The sequence below is a fragment of the Amyelois transitella genome, chromosome 15, assembly GCF_032362555.1.
Source record: "Amyelois transitella isolate CPQ chromosome 15, ilAmyTran1.1, whole genome shotgun sequence".
In the NCBI taxonomy this organism is placed as follows: domain Eukaryota; kingdom Metazoa; phylum Arthropoda; class Insecta; order Lepidoptera; family Pyralidae; genus Amyelois; species Amyelois transitella.
The window spans coordinates 7,107,454-7,132,998 of NC_083518.1; the positions used below are offsets into that span (position 1 = coordinate 7,107,454).

Sequence of the window (25,545 nt, forward strand, 5' to 3'; positions counted from 1 at the left end):
TCATTGGGCGCGGCTATTATCGAGTGCACTTGCACTAATTATTGAGTTTCATTAAATATGAGTTTCTTTGGAAAATAGGTAGATTTTCATGACTGGCATATGATAAAAAATTGTTAAATCAAGAACTCAACAGTCCAACTGAGCAAAGTTTACCCAGTTGGTTTTATGACCACTTATAGAATAATAATAATAAATAAATATATAGGTACGGGACAAATTAAAATATGTTGAAATAATCTTTTTTCTTAAATATTACATTAAAACTTTTAATCTATAGAAGCCGATCCTTGAACTTAATCATTTTGCTATTTGAAACGTAACCAACTGGAACGTAATAACGTATGAATGGTATACAAAGTCCTTGGTATAGTCGTATGTTCAATCCATTCATTTCATCTCCAGTCAAGCTCATCCTCAAGGCACGTGAGAGGAATTCTATTATTTGGCGCCCACGAGTACCAACAGTTGTTACTTGGGCGTAAACATCCTACAATGTCTTAAAATAAAACATAACTGATTATCATTTTTGTTTTTACTAAAATGTGATTGCTCGCAAGGAGCTTAATTTATTTAGAAGCATTGATAATTTTTCTTCTTCCAAATTCAGGCTATGGTTATTAAGTCTCTTCAATATCGGTTAAGTCAGCATTAAATGTAACAAAGACGCATAAATGTTTGAATATAAATTTGATATTTTTGTGTGGTAAGGGTTCTATAATAGTTTTTGCCAATTTTGCAGGTTCGCGACTTCATGAAAACATTAAAATTTTGGGAGCATTAATTAGGTATAACCTCAAAGCATGAGACGTATGTTGCGTTCACTTAGGTTTGTAAGTAATTTTGAGATACAAATTACAATATCATTATTTCAAATAACGCTAATTTTAATCCCGATGCGCTAAAAACCGACAAACGTGACTGTAATCATTGTAAATGTTGTAAAAATACATCTAAAATATACTTCGGTATTATATTATTTCAAATGGTTACAGATAGTAGTCTGCTGTCAAGACGAAAGATAAAACAGGGTAAGTATAAATTTAATTCTTATGTTTTATTGCTTTCTCAGTGAATTTTGTACTAACATCATGTTTTACTACAATGTGTTACACCTTTCAAAACGTAGGTATGAGTACTGAATATTATTGACTCTCAGTGTAAAAACTGGTTTAGGTATATTTAAAATTTATTCGCTTATTTGTGACAAAACAAAGACAAGATGATTTTATGTTACCAAATTACTGTTACAATATTTGTGTACCCATATTAGCTAAGAATTCCACTTTTGTTTAGTTCACATTTGATTTGTACGCCTAAGAACACAGAACTAGGTGGTTTGAATCATGCCTTTTTTTAAGAAAATCTTATTGTTTCTGTCCAAATTTCAAAATAAATGATTTGAATGTGAAACAAAGTTAATTCCACATTACGGTTACGGGAGAATTAAAAAAAAACTGTCACAAAAAATAGAAAAAAAATGAATTCTCAGATACAACCTTTTGACTCGGAGTAGGTAAGTTGCGTGCATTTAAACACCGAATGTGTGGCGGTCGTGTCTCGTGAGCAAACACTTAGTTGGTCGTTAGTCGGCCGCTCCCACATTCCGAACATTGACACACATACGGACTGACAATCGTAGACTTATTTGGTGTAGATACTGCAAGTTTTTATCGCTCGTTACTTACTAAGTACTACTTGCCAGTACATGTAGTCTATGATAGTAGACGGTAGTAGAATATTAGGATAATGTTAGTTTGAAAAATGAACAAAGTGCTAAAGGTATTTTTCGCCATATAAATTTTCAAGGAAAAGAACTTGTATTTTTGTTTGTTAGAAGATTGATTTCGATAAAATTTATGCAAATTCAAGGGTTAGCATAATTTATTTCAGGAATTTCCTACATAAGCCTTGGGCAAAATTCAAGTGCGACATGGCTTATGAAAACGATAAGAATAGATATCCACAAAATTCCGTACCTAGCTATAATTATTTGTCACTTGTTCCTTCAAAATGTAGACAACTTTTACAGTAGGACTATGACTTGTTGCTGACTGGTAAAAGTTAAACAGTTTTAAATGTGCTATTCAAATTGATGTTACTTCATAGTACCATCAAAGATTTCGTCTTGCCCTACGAAAAAGGGCTACTGTTCGTTTCAATTTAAGATATTAGCGATTGCATTACAAAACTCTTAAAAATTATAACGATGCATTGCACGATGTTCTTATTGCCTCAATTCGTGTTAACTACATGTTTGTGGGGTCAAAATCTTTACCAGCGGTTGCTGACTGACTGACCTAACCTTAATTGCCTGTGGTCTTCACTTAATATGCAGTTTTTAAGAGATTTGCTAAAAAATGCATTAAGTATATATACTTAACAAAAATGTCAATTGAAAAATATCAGAACGGAGAAGAAAATTACTGTAATTACACGTGAAATTCGGTAATTTGGCGAACAGTTAATAAATTACATTCTTAGTTTAAATATGACCTTATAATTTAAAAAAAGAACCGCGACTCCCTGCGTATGGATTTATAATAAAAACACCATAGTTTTTTTTTTTAATTTATATTACAACCGATTTCTAATTCGATAACTTTTTGACATTTTGCGATATCACAACAATACTCACTATTATGGGGCATAACAGATTGGATGGTGTAACACAAACAAACGCAATGTTGTAATACTTCCATTTTGCATGGCTCATTGGGCGTCGTGAACGTGAATATTGTCTAACGAATCTTTTTATGATAACTATAGTTATTTTATCGATTCCAGTCTGATTTCATACTCTTGAAATAGCTTGAAAAAGCTTCAACCAATTTTAGGCAAACGTAGTATTTTTTTTTTGTTAACAAGTCCAAATATGAAAACATTATATTAAACTATACTATATTTATAAATGAAGTCGATTTCTATGAAATCTACACATATGACTACCGGTATCTCATCATCAGCAAATCTAACAGCATCTAATAATAGTGCTGTTGGACTTGTAAACACGAAGGTCGCCCCTTGCACCACAACACTAGTAGTTGGGCATGCGAAACAATGGCTAGTTCAAATTTAGAGGTTTCTGGGGCCATTGACTGGAGATTTCATGGTTATTGTGCATTGTGAAAAGCGACAATGTGAGGGAAAAAGACTGGCTTTAGAATGATTGAAATTATGTAAAAGAAAATATCTGACAACTGAATCATGTATGTCTGGATTAAATAAGATAAAACGCATTTCTTTGAAATGAAACGTGCAAGGCAAAGTCTAGTTTATTAAATAGTGAACATTTTGAGATATTTCATTTGTCAATGTGAAAATGATATGTCTTAGTTTGTGTATTAGCTTTTGAAAGTGTGGGATAAACTTAAAAACTATTGAACATCATACTCATGCGATTATTCGACTTATTTATTTCTTATTGCTTTTGTTATTTCTAAGTTCATCTGTAGATACATGTTAGTTTTAAAATATGTGGTGCAATCAAAATAACATTACCTACTTAACTATGTAGAGTACCTGCAATTTGTGTCTTGATTCTCTTTTGTCATTACGAGTACAATAATTAGTATAAGTATGCGTCATTGAGACAAAATAATGATTTCAAGACACAACCCGCATAAAGTGCCTGCATGATGGTAAACTATTACGAGTTTAACATGAAGATAATGCCCGCTGGATATCTTTTTTTGTTTCCTTTAAAACATTGTTTGGTATATGTAATCAACTATTCTGTAAAATTTTAAGTACGAAAGCACGAACAACGAGCCTAAAAAGTCTCAGCCAAAATCTGACACATTTGGTAAAACAATCAATTCCGCAAAGAATGGGACTAGACAAATTTGCTATAAATATAGAAATTTTACAAATATTGCGCATATTTTTGATTTGAAGGTCAAATTTACAAAATGTTCATTTCCCATTATGACCTATCCGGTGATCGAACTCGGCACCTCATATTCAGACATAAAATATTTACCAAATACATCAAGGAGTTACAAGTACATTACAAAACCACAGTACATTAATCTTGGAATGTAAGTTACGTTTCGAAACCCAAAGTGACTGTAATTGGATGGTATCGGTAACCACCGCTTTGCGCGCCATACTTACCTGTGACTTGCATGCCAATTGATTTCGTGGGATATTAAAATAATCCCAACGACATCCATGGATTGTCGGATAAAGTTTTGGTATAATACTTGGTCAAATTTACCTGTGATAAAAATATACTAATAAATAAAAAAATGGTTAATGGGACATAATATTACATAGTCCTAAGGTACCTAACATAATTTGTTAATTCATTATTAATACTTAACTGATAAATTTATATTTTTGGGTATGTAAACATTCATAATAGGATAAAATGAATATAATTTCACTTACATATAACGAAGGACTGCATATTCGTTCATATGATTCGTTCATAAGAAATACTGGGTTCGAATGTAATTTTTTCCACCCACGACAAAGAAAGCAATCTCATATTTTTCCACAAAAACATGTTTTTCATTAACTTTAAGGACGTAACAGGTCTATGTCATAACCGGTGAAAGTGCCTACCTGTTGGTCAACCGCTGTCGTTGACTCGTCGTTGGTTTGAGCCTATTCTTAGCTAAGGAAAGGTTGATAACGATGATTTTATTGCAAAATTCGTTGAAAATAAATCTATATAATAAATAAGTAAGTAGGTACTCTTCCATATAAAACGGAATAATTTAATCCTATAGGTATTTTTCTAAGTCCTAGGTATGCTAGAGTCAGACTAGACGTAGAAATGTAGGCGTGATCATAGATAATATACAAATTATTATGTAGAATTTTACATAGAAAAAGAACGAAAAGGTTTTCTTGGAATCGTTGATTTGTTAGATCACCTTTTGCTTGCCGATAATTTTCTATGGCCAATTTGGAAGTCCTTAATAGGATACTATCTGGTGTCAGATAAGCCAGGAGAATCAGTCTGTCAGCTTTTCTAACATGTGTGTCTGTGGTTCCAGTACGGACGATGTCTCATGTCTTGTCCTAATTGTCCAACGTATTGCCCACAAGAAGATTTAAAGAAAACTACCCATGTGGCATCTTTCGAATACCCCGAATTTCGTTAAACAATAAGTTCTTTATGACTCGGTTTTACTTCTAGGTCCCGACAACTAAACTGCTTGTTTTATTAAATATTATATATATAATAAAGTTGAAAGTAATAGATATAACAAAGCCGATTCAATATTAAAAATATATGAAGGTATTTAGCAATAAGTAACTGCCTTACTCGTTTCTGTTACATTCGGCCTTAGAATAATTACCAACCTCACATAAATAAGTACTGGCAAATAACTTTTTAAAATTTTCATAAAAGTGGGCGTTTAACTTGTACGATATTGATTGCCTTGCCCCTTGCTACTATCACCATTCAGAAGAACAAGTTCTTTACCTTGGTAATGAGCCGGGGGCTTATTACATAAGATAGTATCCAATAAATGTCATTCAGGTTGTAAATAAAATATGCACAAACAATTACTTAGATACGAACGAATTTAGAACATATTACAATGAAGTAAGTTACAGAATTGCTTATCGTACTAAGTTCGAATACTGGTGTAAAGTGGGTCAGGTTTTGCTGATGTTTACAAACAAATAAGTAGTTTATTATTATCGAAGGCAATGAAGGCAATTGTGTGTGTAGTATTGTAGTAAGAATACTTAATTAGCGAATTATAGTACTGATATTCATTCATTCACATTTGTCAAACAGCTCAGCGGCTGCGCTCGAGCACATTGTCGTTTATCGCAAATCGTACGGGTTTCATTTTTTCGGCGAACCATATTATGTTCATGTTTCAAATGTGTGCACTTTGAAAAATAATCCCGATTTCTAAGATTGCAGTCAATCATTTATATAGACTTAGTCATAAATGAACCCTAGCGTTCTTCACTTCAGGCAAATATAGAAACGTTGGGATGGTTTTCCGTCATATTTTATTTTTGTACAGTTCCTTAAATATAGGTTAAATTATCACCTTTATGGTATTATTACTAAAAATGCCTGTTGGTACGAAACTAAAAGCCTACACCAAATAGATTTTCCATTCGGTTTTTCACTGATACAATGTGATCTATTAATTGTAGTGACTAAGTAGGTCTTTTGAATATATAACGGAAAGTTATGTCGAAAATTTACTATTCAGCACTGATATAAGGTTGTCTGCACCGTACCTTATACAGAAGGCCGTAATAAATTCATATGCGAAGGAAATAGCGTTATTATCCGGCCTGATATCGAAATCGAAACCTTTGCTTAATGAGTTAATTAATTTATGTTGTCGGTTAGGATCATGTTATCTTTCCTTTTGTAAGAAAGCGCGTGTCGACCAAGACAACTTTAAAATAAGAAGGCTGATTTGTTTGATCAATAAAAAGGTTTACTTATTATTGATACAACAAATAAATATAGTTTATTCTTGTATGTTTATGATAAATTTAGTTTCTTCTTGTTTACAACCAGTAATTTTTACGCTTCTCAATTCAAATGACATTGCTGTGGGCTTTGCGTCGTAGCTCTATCTGCGAAGGTTAGCAAAAGTTTTCTCAATTGCTTCAGCTTAAAAATAGTGTTAAGGATGTGTTTGGAATAGAAGATAGTTAATTTTCTACGTAACCCATTGCGCTACCCTGCTTAGGTCTGTGTTTTTACTTGTATTAGCGTATTTTTTTTTGTTTCTATTCAGCCCTCAGCCGTGCCTCGTTTTAAAACAACTAAACAGATTTTGGGCAGCTAGTATTATTTTCAAATATGAACATTTTTTTCATTCATTTGCACTTCAACTCATATGTAAATCCTTACTTGTACGGAATTCTCTTTTGGTACGCTTATGCAAACGTGTTTCACAATAAAACGTAACTCTACACTGTGGAAGTAATTTATGAACTGTATCCACACGTAATTTGCGGTAATTACATTCCTCAAATTTTTAGCTGTTCAAATTAAACCACTGTATGAGTTATTGCCGTTTAAGTAAAATATTTTTGTCGCGCTTAATTACGGCATGTTGCGGCATAACTGATTTGGGTGACTTTGAAATTTTATAAAGTATTAAAATATACATAAAGTATGTCCCAGTTGCAACTTTTACCGCGGCAGATTGACAGATAAGAGAAAGATAAATTCGCGATTTTACATTTTCTTACAAATTCAATATGTTGTCTTTACCATTAATATTTAGATATATGTACGATAACATTAAGTGTAGTGGGTGCAAGTCCTAAACGAGCATCCTTCAATTAATACGGTCGTAAATGAGTGATTTATGCTGAAGATATTTGATAATCACTACTGCATTATGTATGAGTTATGTAGAGGGAAACCAGTAATGTAGCCTTTGCAGGAAACTTGGTGAAGTTTTAATGAAACTATAATGTAGCTAGTTGCACGTGAACAGAAACGACGCAATGTAGTTATGATAAACATTTGTGGTGCTATTATATAGTTTTTTTTATCAGAAGAGCGAGAAACGTTATGTAATGGTCAATCAGATGTTTAAATAATACTTAAGTACTTGTATTGAAAACTGTAATACAAGTACTTATATTTATTCACGCCTTTTATTCACATTTGTAGCTGATCTTTGATAACCAGATATGAACATGAATCTATTTTCTTGTCTATGATAAGATTTGAATGTAAGAGTAGATGACGTTGATCATAAAATTGATTGAGTTGATTCATTGATATGCGATAAACTGTTTTGGTTCAAGTTTATTTAACTTAGGTTCAAATTTTCCATCATCATAGCATAGTGTAAGAATAATGTTTTTTTATTAGGTCATCGATTTTTTTTAATCAATGAACTAATGCATATATTTGATGTCAATAAATAACTTGACTTCTAAAATAAATCTTATTGCCTTATTGCGTATTTGTTTCATCACACTCATACTAATAGAAGGGCATACCGTACATAACTAAATGCCAGTTGCCTGTCGAATCTGTAGAGTAACATACTTAATATACCTAGAGAGTGTGAAACTAAGTAAATAATTGTATAATTGTGGACTTTAACTAAATTTAAATGAGTAGACGTAGACAACTAAAAAGATTTCTACGATTCAATAAATTCATGTGTAGTTAAAAAAGTAAATTCTATTCTATATAAAAATTGAATGTGTAACAATACTTTAGTATGCCCGCTAATTTCCGTTCCCAAGGGAATTTCGGAAAATCTTCTTCATAATGCACACGTAGACCACATAAGGAATTAACATGTCAAATTTCAAATCTATAGAATGCACGCATAGCAGCATGGATTTGTCAATCAGTATCCTCTCTTAAAAAAAAAAAAGATATATATTTTAAAATTAACAACGCGCTCTACAGTTACGAAGGTACTTAGTCAAAAATCTATTGTTCCCCATATTTGCTGGTGGTGTCGAAATGTAGATAGTGCGATAATTGGCAGCCATTAGTAGGCAATGTTGATTCTGTTAGGCAATGCTGGAACGGGTTGAGTGTGACAACTGTTTAGTGCCAACAACACGTTTTGATAAGGCAATATAACTAATAATAATTTATTTAGCTGTTAAAATACGTATAAAACAACTAAATTCCGTACGGGGTAGACATAGCCAATAGACTCGAAAAGACTGAAAGGCTACGTTTAGCTGTATGGTTTAATGGTGGAATTGAGATTCAAATAGTGACAAGTTGCCCACTGCCTAAAAGAAGATTTTCAAGTACGCATTTCTCTTGATATAATTAATATTATATAATTTATTAAAATGCGTATAAAGTAACTAAGTAAACAAAATTTTGTTATACTTACTTATAAAAAAGGCACTTTTATTAAACATACTCTCTTTTTACCTAAATGCTAGTCTAGTAGCGAAGAAAATATGAAGTGTGTCCCAGTTGCTACTTTTCACGCGGCACATTGTAAATCAGTTAAGGGAGAGACATACTCGTAAATTTGCGATTATTTGAGCGATGGACCAGCCCCTCTATCTATCCAGTAACGTATAAAGACGTGATATTAACTTAAATAACTTACTTACTATAAATACTTACTTACTCAATTATCTCCTATTTCGTATCTACTCTAAAGCAATCCAAGAAGTTTTCAAGTATCAACGGTTTTAGCAAGGCTAATTCAAAAAAAGCTTGCTTAATGGTGGCTTAGGTTATATCTTGGTGTTTTTGTTGTCAAAAAGCCGATTATAAAACTTGTGCATACTAAACATACAAAAAATAAATACGTGTGACCTTCGGAGCGGAACGGCCAGTCAAGGTCAGGATACCTGATGACTGATGACCATGACGCAGTGGACGATATTATCACATAGGTATATTTTTCCTTACGAGACAGAGGCAAAAGTCACAAGACTCACACAGAGAATTAGGCATAGTGACAAGTTGCTATAGTCTGTGGCGACAAAGAGGAATAACAAGTTTATAATTTGATAGGTTTGTGTCGTTTGAAAAAAAAAAATTGATTAACTCAATCCAGCATCATGGTCGTATCCCGGTCGCTTTTCCAGAGAGGTAAGGATAAGTATAAGTAACTGGGATTAAGGCCTATATATAGATAAGTATAACTGAGAGTAAGGAAAAATTTATTGGTTTTACCATTAACGCGGACAGAGAAGCAGGCGCCAGCTAGCACACACTAAGTTTTGTCCTTCAAATGGATAAAAAACTCAAGAGAAAATTTAGTCTTGAATTTTCATATCTCGCAAAAAGCCGTCCGTGCGATCATGATTGATTGAAGTGCACATAGTCATTGAATATTCATCTGTTTCATTAAACTGTAAACGTATATTTATGAGACAGTTATCGAGTGTATTTACAATTCACATCATGTGGAGCATAGTTTTTTTAAATTATATTACGCAATAGTACTACATGGTATTAGGTTTTAGGGATATATGTATGTGGCGTTCAATTGAAAAACATACCATCTTTTATTAGGCAATATTACATGGAAATCGGAATAGTTTTACATTATTCCGATTTTTTGCAACAAGAAAATTGCAAAAATAGGTTTTGTTACGTGACACTTTAATTCCGCGAGTGCCCTCTGAAGTTTAATCAACTTTATTTAAGTTAAATTTCTCGCAAAAATAATAATAAATTTTAAGTAGGCAAGTAAGTATCAGTGCGTCCTCCGTATCTGACTCAATCTTATTCTTATCTTTATCAAATCTTAAAAGTTAAACGCTATCCTTCGTCCGGATATCCGTTCAATTGCCGTTTTTATGTTCTTTTTTCTGAGTCATTCTATGATAGACTATGCACACAATAGTGAAGTGTGAAGGTCGTGTATGAGAATATTGCACTTACTCATATATTTTATACATACATACATACATAAAATCACGCCTCTTTCCCGGAGGGATAGGCAGAGACTACCTCTTTCCATATAAAAATATTATATTACACTCAATATATGTCTTAATCCTTTATGGTGGGGAAGCCAGAGTAAAGAAAAGCTCTTTATACGCGTATACTTATGCTTATGTAAAAATTTGCATTCAAAAAATTGTTTAAATGCAAATTTTTACATACTTAATTTTAAATAAATGTTTAATTTAAAATCTTTAAACTAGTTGAAAGTATTCGCGTTAAGTATTGACTTAACGCGGTGCATTGGCACCACGCGATAGATTTCGCGGGCACAACTAAGACCATAAAAATATGATAATGGAGAAACAAGCCATAACTATGTTATTGACACCAACATTACATGTCAGTAATAAGGCGCTAATTTGGACTTGAAACGCTGTACTTAGGAACATGTTACTTGACGTCCCAGAAAAGGATTGCTATGTAAGTTTCTATATTCCAACTAGAGTAGGACAAAAATTAATGCAAATGTCCGTTTCATTAGCAATTTTGGGAATTCTTCTAGTGATCACACTAGTGATAATCAAATCAGTCTAATGGTCTGAACAAGTAGGTAAAAGGTGTTTTATACTAATGGCCCTGTAAAGTAAATATCTCAATTCCCCGATCATCATGAAGTAATCTATTGTTATTATATTTAAATAAAACGAGAACAGCCATTGTTTATAGTACTCACAGCTTTGTTTACTCTGCCAGATGAATGACCAATGCAAAATTCATAACAATCACATGAATCGAATTCTTTTGCTATTCATTGAATGATGCGAAAAGAACTTTTTCTAAGTATATACCTACCTAAGTATTTATAACAAAATATAGTCTCGTTAAGTTAGTATCTCGCAACACAAGTTTCGAACTTACTTTGAGGCTGACTCAATCTGTATAATTTGTCCCGTATATATTTATTTATTTATTCATATGTGTCGAAACACGCGACACCAAAGGGTGCAAACTCGTATTGGGTGCCAATAATTAAAAGTTATTATATGTAAAAGAAATAATGAGTATTGCATGTATTTACCAGATCCTTAATAGGCGTACTGGAATGTTCTTTGTTAGCGGTAGGAAATAGCGGGAAATGACGGTATTTTGTTTTTCCGCATACAAGTCCATATATTCCCGACGGCTTATGCGATTTAATGTATGACACATCAGTCGTTAGGTCGTCGTACACGAGTAAAAATTGAATCTGTTTGACAAAGTTCTAATATCATACAAAGTAACATACATAGGTTTTATCGTCCCTTACGACGTAGACAAGGCAAACATTCTTCAAAATGCTGAAAGGCCACGTTCTGTACGACTAAATGATAAATTTAAATAGTGTCAGGTCGCCAGCCCATTGCCCAAAGAAAAATGCTTGCCATGCCAGGGCTTTCTCTTGATTGACTTTTACAATGGGCAAAATCATGCCTTATATATGATGATGGGTTAGAAACATGTTACTGTGGCTTTTCACCCTTTTCAAGCCTGTTGGCTTTCTCAAGGGATAAAAGTGTGATATAGATATTTACGTATGATAGCGTACGTACATATAATCCACCCTACAAAGACCTATATGCGTGTCAGCATTGGCAGCAATACAAAATACAGTGGCACATGCAATACATACGTTTGACTGTTTTTTTAAATATATTTAATCAAAAATTCAAAATTCAAAATTCAAAATTTTTTATTCATTATTATAGGATACTATTATATCGCTTAATAATTGTCGTATGGTTTCATAGGTATATTGTGTCAATCCTTTCATAGGTATTTTTATATCAAAAACACGAAAGTGAAATTGAAATCGAATATTCTCCCACGGCTTCGCTTCCTCAATTGCGGTTAACAATCCATACAATTAATGATTGAATGACCTAGATTTTTTTGTTGATATTAGATGGAAGTCATTACCAAAACTAAAAATTTAAGAGGTATCTGATATTACCAAAGCAAATAATATAATGTTTTCAACTAGGTCATTAGCTTAATTCTTTGACAGACAAGCAAAAAAGTTGAGTAAATTTTGTAAACTTATTTACGACTAATTAATAAAAATACCTACTTTTATGTACGTATTAGGCAAAGTTGGTAAATATAATTATAATGTATGTAGATGCCTAAATTAAACTAGATAGGTATTAAAACGTTTAAAAATGTTGATTGGTTACACTAACATTACCTTGTACGAGTATGTTTCGAAACATTTTTAATATCATACTTTTGAAATAGACACGTAGAGTATCCAACACATTAAATATTCTGCTACGCTTATGCTACTGAATGTATATTTTTGATGATATATGATAGACAACCATAAGAAAATTATAAGAAAATTTAATGAAGGGAGAATTTGGTGCGGGGTATTCCACTGATAATATTTTAATACAAATCATCTAACCCCCTCTGCGCTCTTACAAGTGTGGGGGAAAAGCATTTGTGTACTAATAAGCCTTACACCTGAGAAAACCAAATTCAAATCGGTTTAATAGTTTTTGCGTGATGACTCACATGTCTTAAAGAAAAAAGTTGCCAAACAAATAAATATATACTAAATAAAATAGTTTCTGTTAGTCTCATAAAGATCCCTCGAATCAATTTTATGGCAATATCTTTTGAATACAGAGTAGCATATCAAATTGTTTATTTTTCTCCTGAGGGAACTCAAAAAAACCTTTGAAACGCATTTAACTGTAACTTTCTTGTTGTACATAAAAAAGTGTATGCAGTAGGAAGTTATTACCAGTACAATCGGCCTCACGGTCACCTCTTTTACTAGTTACCTATTCTATTTCACGGATCATTGGGCAGCACGCGTGATAACTGATAAGGCCACTGTACACACAGAATGTCCTCAGGATAACAGATTAAGACGTTTATGTATCGTCAGCTATCATGTATTCTTTAGGCTAGAAAGCTCTGTGGAGATTTTTTCGCAAAGTATGAGAATTGTTTATACGTACCGGATTACAAGAGATCTGACAACGTTAATACGTTTTGCAACATTTGCAGGCTATCTGGGGAACAAATGTCTTGCCATACCGCCTCCGCCGGACCCAAATAGAACAAACCGAAAAAAAATTAGGCTACACCTCGCGAATGATGATATGCGAGTTAATGGTCTTAAATTCTGAGGACGCCGAAAACCGGACAAAGTGGAGAGTGAAAAGTCGGAAGGCGGATCAGGGCTCCAAAGCTCTACAGTGAAGGGTGCAGCCAGAAATGCAAAGCTCAAAGGGATGAGAAAGAGAATTGTTTATACGCACCGGCTTTGTTTTCTACCTTCATAACCTTTTTGCTTTCAAACAGAACTCTTTGCCTTTGAAACTCACTGTTCCTTGATCAATAACGGCCTTCATTGTGCATTTCCTACTTAGTTTTCTATGTTACATAAGTAAGGTATCGGTAGCAAAACTAGAAAATAGCAATAACAATTATAAGCGAGCCTACCACAGGTTTTTGATAAATAGATTTTGAAACTTATTATGTAAAATTGTAGGGATTTTGTCAATGATGAAATGAAATAATGCAGAATGCGATAGGTAGGTACTAAACAAGAAATTTATACATTTCATATCCGTCCATACTACCATACTCATCCATCCTATTTACTATAAATAGGCATGTGTATGTTTGTTTACTTGACCAATAATTACATACCGGATGAATATGATGATTCTATATTCTTCTGGAATTTGCGATAAAGTCTTCTTTTAGACGACGATTCCTGTCCTGTCATATATTTGAATCTCAATTCTAACATTAAGCCAAACAATAGAGCGTGGCAATTTAGTCTTTTCAAGACTGTTGGCTCTGTCTCCCCCGCAAGGGATATAGACAGGAATATATGTATGTATGTATATATTTGCGATAAACGTCACGGGATATATTTTCAGTCTCTACTCCGCTATGAATGCACCCTAAGAAAAATTATAATAACACGGAAGACAACGTAAAGATTAAGATCTCATTTACCGTAATACTGCTTTCATATACGTATCATCTCATCTCTTCATCAACTTGTATACTTATCTAACTAACAGTTGCACAATATTTAACAATTTGATTCTAATAATAATTTCAATGAAAAATTCTTTAACGATCTTTTCTGGTCTGATTAAGGTTGGTAGTTAATTGCTTTGTTCATTATTCTAGTTAAATTAGTAATTAAAATGTATTTTATAACCCTAAATTTATCATAAATAGGTATTAAGGCGATACATCATAGATTTTGGGTCATTTTCACTTGGTTTTTTCTCATAAAATATAACTTGCATCGTTTCAATATTTTTGGATATGAAAGTAAATATATTCAATTATATTTGTGGAAGATGAAAACACGATTGGAACAAAAATCCTCGATCAAAAAAATTCAGGAACACAAGTCTAGATTTCGATTATTTATCTCAAACTATAAGGATTTAAAATTTGAATTTTGTACCAAATTGAAGATCATTAAAAAATAATAACTTCTGGAAGATGAAATTTCGATTGGATGTTTTGTTTAGACGTAATTAAACTAAATAGATGAAAACAGGAATTAAAATTGTTGCGACAATAGTACTGGACAGTAGAGTGTTGACACTTTATCTCTGTCTCATTCCTACACGACCGGGTGGAATAAAGCGCTATCCTTTGTAAGCGTGCCTTCACTCCGCGGATCACATTCTCCGACGCAGGACCTGTGCCAATCGCTCCAAGCGTCGTTGAAAAATATTCTGCGAAGTATTTAATTTCCCACATTAATTTTGTTTGAATTTATTTCTGTACATAATTGTCAGCTCAGCTTATTGAATTGTGTCGTTGATCTCTGAATCTTACGCGTCGCTTTTCCGCCGGACGGGGTGATATTACGTAGGTATTTAGGATCGTGGATTTTGATACTTTTTTTTTTTTTGGTACTTTCTGAAATATACCTATTATAGATAGTTTAGGTTAGTTTTTAATACAGTTTTTTTGTTTCGTTTAGTGTAAATAGGTGTATAATTTTACGTCATGATAAATGTTAGCATGTTAAAAAAAAACCTTGAAAGAGCTTCCCATATGGGACAATTAAGATGGTGGGTACTAATTACACTTACTAATAGATAGACATATAGATGCCTACTGAGATTTTCTCCGCAAACACTGAAGGTGAAAAATATTTCATTTGATACCGGCTTGTGGCGGGGCGGCAGTAGGTAGATAGATAGATAAAACAACAACAAACAACAGCTCCGCCGCCGTCGGTTATACTGTCACTAGTTGTTGCCCTGGTCTTTGCCTACGGAAACAGTACTTTTTACTGGATGATTGTTCTGTCTTTTTCTATAGGTACTTACTCCTAGGTAACTGTATTATTCAGGGTATCTCCTCAGCTGCAAGACGTCGCAGGGTTTATTTTTCTTCGCTTTCTTCATTTGGCACGATCACAGTCATTATCCCATTATTTGATTGTTATTAATTTTTAGGAAAAATAAATTGTCTCCGATATCGTCGTTGACAATGTCCGAACAGAGAAGTGCGGATGGTGTGGAGTCGACAGTTGATATTATGGACTTAGATAGTCATGGCATTATTCCGACGCCGACATCAACGACAACCCAAGATAGAAAACCATATATAGAAAACCATAGGTTCCGTAGCCATTTGGCTACGGAACCCTAAAAATATATGATATACATTACTATGTAAATTACCTTTGATTGAACGAAATCGAATAAGTAATTACGAGTAGTTTTTTTAAAACCATTACAAACTTATTCATTTTATACAAAATTTTTGCATACATCCGCAACTACATCATTGCTTATAATGTAATTTAATATATGTATGTTTTTTTGTAAAATTATTTTACTGTATCAAAAACAATAAAATATTCTGATGCGGACTCCATTGCATTCGCAAACTTTATTCGGGTTACGTGAGGTCACGCGCCAGCGGCTACGGTGCGGCGGCGATCTAGCGGGGCAAGCGTGGTCGGGGGTGAGCCCCGCGCGGGGTGAGCCTCTCGCCCGCATCGAGGTACATGTAATCTGAATGTAGCGCCTTAAATGTAGGTTGAACAAGTTGCACTCACGTTTACATTTCCAAATTGTTCCAAGGATTAGTAGTATTTTCAAATGTGATGACAAATGATTTATTTGTGTTTTATTATCAGTCCTTTCCTTTAAGGATTATATATAATTTCAACTGAATAGATGAAAATATAACTAAGGAGTGTGGTTCCGGCACCAATAAAAAAAGGATAGGACCACTCCATCTCGTTCCCATGGATGTCGTAAAAGGCGACTAAGGGATATGCTTATAAACTTGGGATTCTTCTTTTAGGCGATGGGCTAGCAACCTGTCACTATTTGAATCTCAATTCTATCGTAAAGCCAAACAGCTGAACGTGGCCTATCAGTCTTTTCAAGACTGTTGGCTCTGTATACCCCGCAAGGGATATAAGCGTGATTATGTGTATGTGTATGAGTGTATAACTAAGGGTAATCAGATTTTGCTAAAAATTTATTATAAATTATTGTACCATGAAAGTAAAAGTTGGCTCAAGAGTCCAATAACACTTGACCTTATTTGTAACCAAACTCAAGTTAAAAGCAAATGTTTATCGATAGGGCACGTAGGACGAAGCAACACCACTGGGTTTGTTTACACACACGTGCAATAATTTTGCTGATCGTTGTAGCAATACAACCAAATAATTTAAAAGACTTGCTCGTAGTGAAGAGGAAAGGTACATATTTTGTTTGCAACGAATAATTCAAAAACAGCGGAACCAATTTTGAATAAATATTGGTACATGAATAGCATAGAAACCCCGATAAAAAATTTTAGTTGTCAAATTTGATAACCATAGCAATGTTTAAAAGAAAATTGCAATCAAAAGGTAGGTATGCAATGTAATTTGAAGATTAGGTTTCTCAATATGTTATACTGTGTGGACCTTAAATTCATACTACTATAGAAATTGAATTAATAGTTAAAAAAAGCACTAACAGTGACAAAGCTGCACGTTTGCAACTTGAAATGATGAAAAACACATTACAAATGCAAAACATCAGAAATTTTTGGACCATCCGTTTTAGATTTGGTGAGAGTTAATGTTTCTTACTTTATGAAAAATACTTTCAAATTTCCTTTAAAAATTTGCTTTCTGTAAACATTAATATTGTTATGTGACAGTCCAATGCTCCATTTACCTCAATATATCTCTCCAGGGAGTGACATCACTGGGCTGCGTCAGCGCAGCATTTACACGTTCTGCATCGTAATATTAACAGGTTTATTGAGGTTACGCTTTCTGTAGTAAGTACGAGTGTTTATTTAAAACAAGAGGTCAGTTGTTCAGAAAATAAGTACAGATGTTTGAAATCGCGCAATAATTACATGATTTGAATCGTATAACCTTTTGGTAGAGCCAATCGGTCGTGGTGGGACAGAACCTATGAAATCAATGTGTCTAGTTATAAAAAGTCAATATTTTTATAACTAGTCACATTGTGTTGTGTTGTTAACAAGTTGCCTTGAATTTTACACGAATTATTTTTATAACTAAAAAAATATATATAGTTATAAAGCCCCCTTACTATTTTATCAGTCGGTATGTATGCGCTAATCTCGGAAAGACTAGGGCACTTTGGCACAATTCAAACGCGTGCGTCTTTTAATGTACCATATCTGCTTTTAGCGGCATAGCATCAGAATCCGAAGTAAATACAATAAAACAATTATGATTCCGTGATTAAAAGTTTACAATAACACCTAGTACCATTTTGTAGGCTACCTTGTAGGTCGGTTCTCAAGAAGTGAATGAACCGCTGTGGCGTGCGACCGCTGATGATTTACGAGATATCCACCGCATTATCAAGGTCACTGGTTTTAAGGTTCACCGGCCGTCATCTTTCTATTTTTTGTTGGGTGAATGATTAGGTCAAAAATACCTAGCCCATGTAGGTACCTATAAAGCAATAGAAGTGAGTATGCAGGGATTGTAAGCATAGACAAAGCAGTTTTTAAAATATTGTGTTTAAGGATGTTTTCATTTTTTCTTACATAGCATTTCGATTGAATTTTTCCAATATATAATCGTCATACAATATATACTTTAGCAATAAAGCAAAACTTCGTTGTAGTATGGCAATATAGCCATGAAGGCGACACTTAAAATATTTTTTCTTTATGCTGGCAAAAATTAACACTAGGTAATGTGTGTGGCTTGCTTATGCTTTAAATTTAAATATTCCAATATACATACATTCATTTTATCACGTCTATATCCTTTGCTTTTCTTGAAAACTATATTGTTAGCTTTGTCTATCCCGATAAGCGAGTCATAGACGTTAGTGTTAATTTTTGATTAACTGAAGAATTTCCGCTGAGTATTTTATATTTTTTCATAATGCAATGCGGTTTGTCGAAGACTGTTTGGCATAATTTATGCAGTGGAATTTGGAAGTTGACGTTTTACGGGTCATTGTTACGAATTAAATTGGTCACAATCATATTGTATTAAAAATCTCATAATCAAATTGACTTTGATCATGAGATTTTTAACGTCGACGTCATAGGGTATAATAAAGTTTAGAGCTCTTAATTTGCCTTTGTTTTCTTCGTGGTTATATTATATATGTTCCGTTATACAATACAGTTTTAATGCATAACCCGAATTTTGTTATCTTACTGTAGAGGTTAGGTTAGTGGAAAAAAAAAATATGTTGTTAAGTAGACAGTTTAATAAAGTCATCCTGCGTTGCTATCTGTTTCTTCTTAAACCTTGAAAACGATATTAACGCAGATTTTGCTATTATTTAGACAATGTTCTTGGAGATTTTTCATGAGATCACGCGAAGCCGGTCGGGTATTCAAAGACTGTCAATGTTTTCATATTAGTCATATCTAGTTTCTCAGAGGTCGTTCTCTGATAGATACTTCTACAGACTTCATAAAATATTTAATTGGACTGTGAAAGAGTTAAGAAAGTACAGTTAAGTACTAAGTCTATTTATTCATTACACAGCAAGTATTAGTATTGTAGCTGTACATTTGAAGTCGCCTGTACATCTAAATAGGTGAACAAGACCGCTGCGATGTCGTGACTTCCAATAGTTACTCGGGTTGAATAATAAATTGAATTTCATGGCTTAATGCATATAATTGGCTGACCAATGCACACATTTGTGTTGGCTTTAGCTCAAACATTTTGATTGATGTTATTTTTTAAAATAAAACGACTTAGGTACGTCTTAACGTCGTTTGTAAATAAACATTGTACAATTTTGGTACCTTCAGCCTGCTGAGAAGCAGCCTCCTTAAACCTTTCATATGCTGAAAAGTCCTTAAAGAAGTTGCGATTTAATGTGAGAAATTGCCAGGAGAATCTAGTAAGGTCGGGGGTAGTGGGAGTGATGGGTAGATGTCTAGAAACATCTGCTTTCATCCTAATTATCCAACATCATTGTTCTTCAAAGAAAGAAAAGAAGAAAAATAACATTCAGTAAAAGAATAAGGCTTTTATGCTCGAAGGAAGGTATAATGGAATATACCTTGTGATTATATAAGTAATGATTACATGATAAAGATACTTAAAAAATCTGAGTAGCTTTGCGACATGGAAACCTCAACTTATAGAACAACCGTAAATGCGACCAATCAATTGATCCACTTGCAACGAAGTATTAACAGTAAGGGCTTGCGACTAAACGTCGTCGTTTACGCGTTTATTGTCAGTCGAGACACGACAAATTGACGGACAGACACATTTACAATAGATGAACGGAAGCGGCGCAAGCCATGAGCGCTTGACTAGTGACAATTTCTTTCAGGTAGGTTAATAAATTTCAACAAGATGATTATCTCCCGCATGTTTTTATAATAATGACCCGCCCGGCTTATACATATAAACATTCATCTATCAAAAAAAACTGCATCAAACAAAATCCGTTGTGTAGTTTTAGAGATCTAAGCATACCTACATACTTACATACAGACATAAAGACAGACGCAGGAAGCGACTTTGCTTTATACAATGCAGTAATTATTTTTTCTTACATGTAGAATTATGTAATATGATTATCACAAGTTAGCTTGCTTTAAAATTAGAATTGACTTAATTACAGTGTTTTCTTAAATCCTCTTCTTACCTTATAATTATCAGATTATCTTTATGCATGGTCTGTGTACCTATGTCTTACTTTTTCGCAATGTCTTGTTGTCAAAGGGAGACCTGATGGTGACCGGTGACTTATTGCCATATTTTTAGTACATACGAGTATTTTGAGCCTTTTTAATCTAGTGTTTGACATGAAATCTCTAAATCATTGTGTTCATTTTAAGATTCATTAGGACGTAAAATTTATTTACATGTTATATTCTAAAATCGCTAAAGTTTATGTTATAACACAATTGTTAATTTGTATGCTGGCTTACCATAACGGGGTCAGAGGCGTAGTCTTAGGTGTCCACTGCTTAATACTCCGTCCATTCAATACTCAAGCAAAGCCATAGACACGCGCTAGTATCACGTACTCAAATTGTTTGAAATTGTACATATAAAGTAAGAGATATATAGCTGGGTCATCGCTTCCGTGGAAATATATTAATGCCTTCTTTAGCAAATGTCTATTATATTTCAACTGTTTGTGTGTCAAATTTCCACTAAATCCGTATATATTGTCCGTTTGGTGTTGATTGTCATGCCGGGTGTGCATTTATAATTCTTGAAAAACTTATAATAATAAAAAAAAAATAAAACAAATATGCACACGCACAAATATGCATTAAGTGTATACTAATTGTAATTTACACAAATGTCTCTATATTAAAATTAGAATATTTTGTGGCATATCCTCGATATGCATATAATTTCTATAAAATGGTCTTCACAACTTTTGAAAAGTACGTAATTTGGAGCACGTAAGTTTTGTAACTTTAATGAGCAACTGACGTTAATGAACGTCGTAAAATCGTTCCAAGGAGTACTTTACTCTACCATTAGAGGCTTCTCCTCGAGAGGTATCTAAGGATGAATAAAATTTGGGTCTAAAGAGGATTGCGCGTTCTTTAAACTTGAATACAGTTAGGTACTCTTAGCAATTTGTTTTTGCTGTCGTCGAATAGAAACGATTTGCGTTCCCCACGACCGGTCGCTTTCTACTCACTAAATGTTTACACGTACGCTTCCTACAATTTACTTTTCGTATCATTCTGGTCTAGATTATAGTTGAGATAATTTTCACTTAGAAATTGATGCATTGTCATCGTTCAGACGTAATGTTCACTTTGAATTATTTGAAAACTAAGGAAGGATTATTTTCATTTTCTCATGAGCAAAATACTGGAAAACGCTATATCTGAATCTCCAATAAATTTAATGCATTAAAAGCTATAATTTGTGTGTAGGTAAAACGTTGTAGTAAAATTATAATGCAACTAGCTAAAAATATACACTTCACGCTTTCACCAGGCGATATTCTTGTAATACCACCCATTCACTACGTAGGTAGTTTTTATGCGTTAATAAATTTCATTAAAATATAGAAGAAACACATTTTCTAAAATGAAAAACCAAACTTAAAAAGAACAAGTTTTGAGTAAAATAGCATCTTTTTCAGCTATAAACCCATTTTAGATTTCGTGGCGTGTTTTTCTTTTACAATTATAGTTTCTTTTAACATTATTAACCTGTCAGTTAAAATATGATACATAATTGAAAATTACTGCACCAAGTTTGCTAATAAAGCACCGTGGAGTGATGTTCTAAGCGATTATAAAACATGCGACTTGAATTATGTAAAGGCGATAATTGGCTCACAAACCGGGAAATATGGCGATGGTCGTATCGTGTGACGTAAAATTGTAACATACATATATCATTTTCATAATTAAACCTACGGACCAAAGTAATGCTTAAATCTTTACTTTCTGCATACATAAAATCACGCCTCTTTCTCGGAGGAGTAAGCTGAGACTACCTACATCTCTCCACTTACCACGATCCCTGCATAATTCCAAGTTTTATGCATATTCATAACCCTCTTCTTCTAAAGTCGTGTGGTTCCACAAAATTTAACCTTCAAGGACCATTTCGAAATTATAATGTTCCAACTGTACACTTTTATTAAGTAATTTTACACAGTTTAACTTGTGTTATTTTGTAACATCAATAGTGACCATAAATAGTTGTTATACTATTCTATATACTTCAAAAAACAATAAAAATCTCTATTTTGTACCACAAATAAAAAAACCGAGAACAATTAAATTAAAAAAAGTAAATGGAGATTACACACTATTTAGAAATACCAACAGTCCAAGCCCTAGGGTTACGGCGTGGCTCTCTATATCCACAAAGGAGAACACTGACTGACTGACATTTGAACGAACACAGCCTCAATAACTAGGTCTAGCGATTTGATATTTACTTGGCATATATACTGAACTCAGGATCATCACAATTATACAAGAATTTCTCAGCTCATTGCAAGGCACCAGTCTTGTTTGAATATTAACAAGTCTTCCGCGAATATTCCAGTACTTAGAAATGTTTCATATATGGACGATTTACTTCTTAAACCTGCGGTTTTAAATCTATGGCTATAGTAAAATCTGGACACTCGCCCCGCTTAGACTGGGCGGAACCCGGTCGTGCTAAATTTGCTCGTCAGGAGATTTAACCGCGATATTCTCTCTGCGTTCCACCACGTTGCTTCAGCCAGATATTCAACCTCGCTTCAGTATTTTAAATAAATTTACATACAAAATTGCTAAGTAAAGAATGTGTTGCAGACATATCGACGTGGTTGTGCAAGCCCGTCATATATTTAATGGCTAGAATATAAGCCACAGCCACACACATCTCGGCTTGGACGTTATTTCTGACCAATGTGTAATCACCATTTACATTGATGATTTAATTGTTTTCGGCTTTAATACTTGTTTGTGTTACGAATGAGATTTTAATTGACTTTTTGTGTTATTTACCAATCACAAGAATACACATGCGGCCCAGCCCGCATAAACGATTAATACCGTAAATTTTTCTTCCTGCGGGAATTTAAGGATCCTCTCTTTTTGCAACCCTAAACCTTTACTTAAATAAAATAAAACGTTTACTTAATAGGTACGTTAAAAGAATATATAGGTTATTGAAAATAAAAAAATAAATATTTTATGCTGTTCGACAAACTCCAATAAAACAGCGCGTGCGGCGGCCATGAGAAATCAATTTTATATTTAGGATCAGCGTTCGGATTCAAGTTCATGTGTCTGATCTGACTTCATACCAGTGTTATCTTAAATTACGTGTTCCACTCATTTGGTATTAGACATGACATCACACAGTTAATGACGATAAATGAATTATCTTTAACGCTTTACGGCAAGAAACGTACCTAAGTGTTTTTAAATCGCAAAGGATATTTAAAAGGAGTAATTCTAGATAGCTGAATTATTTCTGGCTTAAGCTTTTGTAAAATGTTTAGCGTAAACCAACGTTGAATATAAATCAGTAGTAATGTCTTAATATGCTAAATTAATAATTGTATCACCATGCAAAGAAATTTTGCGGAACTTGGCCTCAATTCTATCAAAATTGGGGATCTCAGTAAATTTTACAAGGTGTTCTTGCAAATGAAGGAAATAATTAAAAATATATCAAACACTTTCAAGAAAGAGGTGTGATTTTGTAAATATGCAAAGAAAAATATTAATTAATTTGTCGGATATTAATTTGAATGTCAATATTTTCTTTCCTGAAACATTTTCCGTGACATACGAACACATTGCAATCTGTAGCATGCACGACGCCTCCCGTTCCGCATTACTTGACATGAAACTGTTCCGAACTGTTCCATATGAGGTATTTCATGAAGTCTGCTATTAAACAGATATGTGGCCGATTAGATCTAGAAATGCCTTGTGTTATGTAGAACTATTCAGCTAGCAATTTAACATGCTGATCAGTCCCCGTAGCATGAAACGCGCGACGTCGTTATTATCGCGCGAAAAGCTACCGCTGTTTTCCTTTTTTATAATGACGTAAAACGGGACAGCAATGATATAGTGCGAGGTGGTTCTTCTTCAATGCTGATAATGTAAGGCTAAAATTACCTCAACCCTGACATATTGATTTAAACTTTTTCTTTTTCCAAATAATTTCACTTTTACTAAAGTGGTCGTTATCAGGAACAGTTCGAGTGACAAGTAATACGGAGCCATTCCTGTCTAACCCCTTCGGGTACAGTAATTGAAGCTAAAGGTTTCTAAAATTGGGTTGTTTGTTTTAGGACATGCAACCTCTGAATTTTATTTCCAGTTTTGTTATTCTTGGGTCATTCTCTTCTGTGAGGAGCATGGATGTGAATATATGCACATAGATATAATGCGTGTGTGTGTGTTTAGAAATGTGTCGTGCGACTGCGGATGTCGTCGAAGGCAACCAGATGAGCAAAGCAATAAAAGGCTTGGTGATAAACATTGCTGTAAATTTTTAAACAGATGATTTAACTTTAACAGAACCCGAGAAAATGCGCAAATGAGCACTGATGTAATTTGCATGCCTATCTGGAGACTCCGGTGAAGAACGGGCATTTTTCACGGTGGCGAAGCCGCGGGCGAAAACTAGTTGTCTATACAAATAAAAATAACAGTTAAGATTTTATTACTACGTGACTCGCACTCTAACATGATTTGTTTATTTATATAATTTTGTGGCATTTTCATTCACAAATTGTCGATTCGCGTGTCGATGAAAAAATAATGGCCAAACGTAACTGAGGGTCGGTTACGTCTGGCCATATTTTTTTAAGATGTTAATTTTACCGTTGCAAATCTAATATTTGCACGCAAATCTCCACTGCCCAAATTGTGAATCCGTATTTGGATCAAGAAAAAAATAAGACTTACTTAATTTGGACGTAATAACAGTGGGTAATAATAACACGAACACATGCGTTTATTCTAACAGGGTAGACAGAACCATTAGACACAATAAAGGTCATGTTTATCTAAAGGACTTTACGATATATTGGAATTCAGAGCTGTTATATGTAAGAGGTTGTTAGCATGCCAGCCCATAGCCCAAAAAGAGAAACCCAAGTTATTAAGTCTTTTAGTTGTTTGACTGCACAATCTTTATCTACGTAATATTTCACTTAAGTATGTGAGTGAGTATTATCCAATAG

The 25,545-nt window shown here is 33.6% G+C and overlaps 1 protein-coding gene and 1 long non-coding RNA gene across 3 annotated transcripts in view; one reads left to right on the forward strand and one right to left on the reverse strand.

Moving 5' to 3' along the window:
* Positions 1-25,545, reverse strand: part of LOC106139518 (uncharacterized) — a 180,660-nt gene that overhangs the window by 16,163 nt on the left and 138,952 nt on the right. The window lies entirely within an intron of this gene.
* LOC132902548 (uncharacterized) lies at positions 15,416-15,999 on the forward strand. The gene is made up of 2 exons (XR_009657172.1): positions 15,416-15,658; positions 15,698-15,999. It is a non-coding gene; the product is annotated as an uncharacterized LOC132902548 (long non-coding RNA).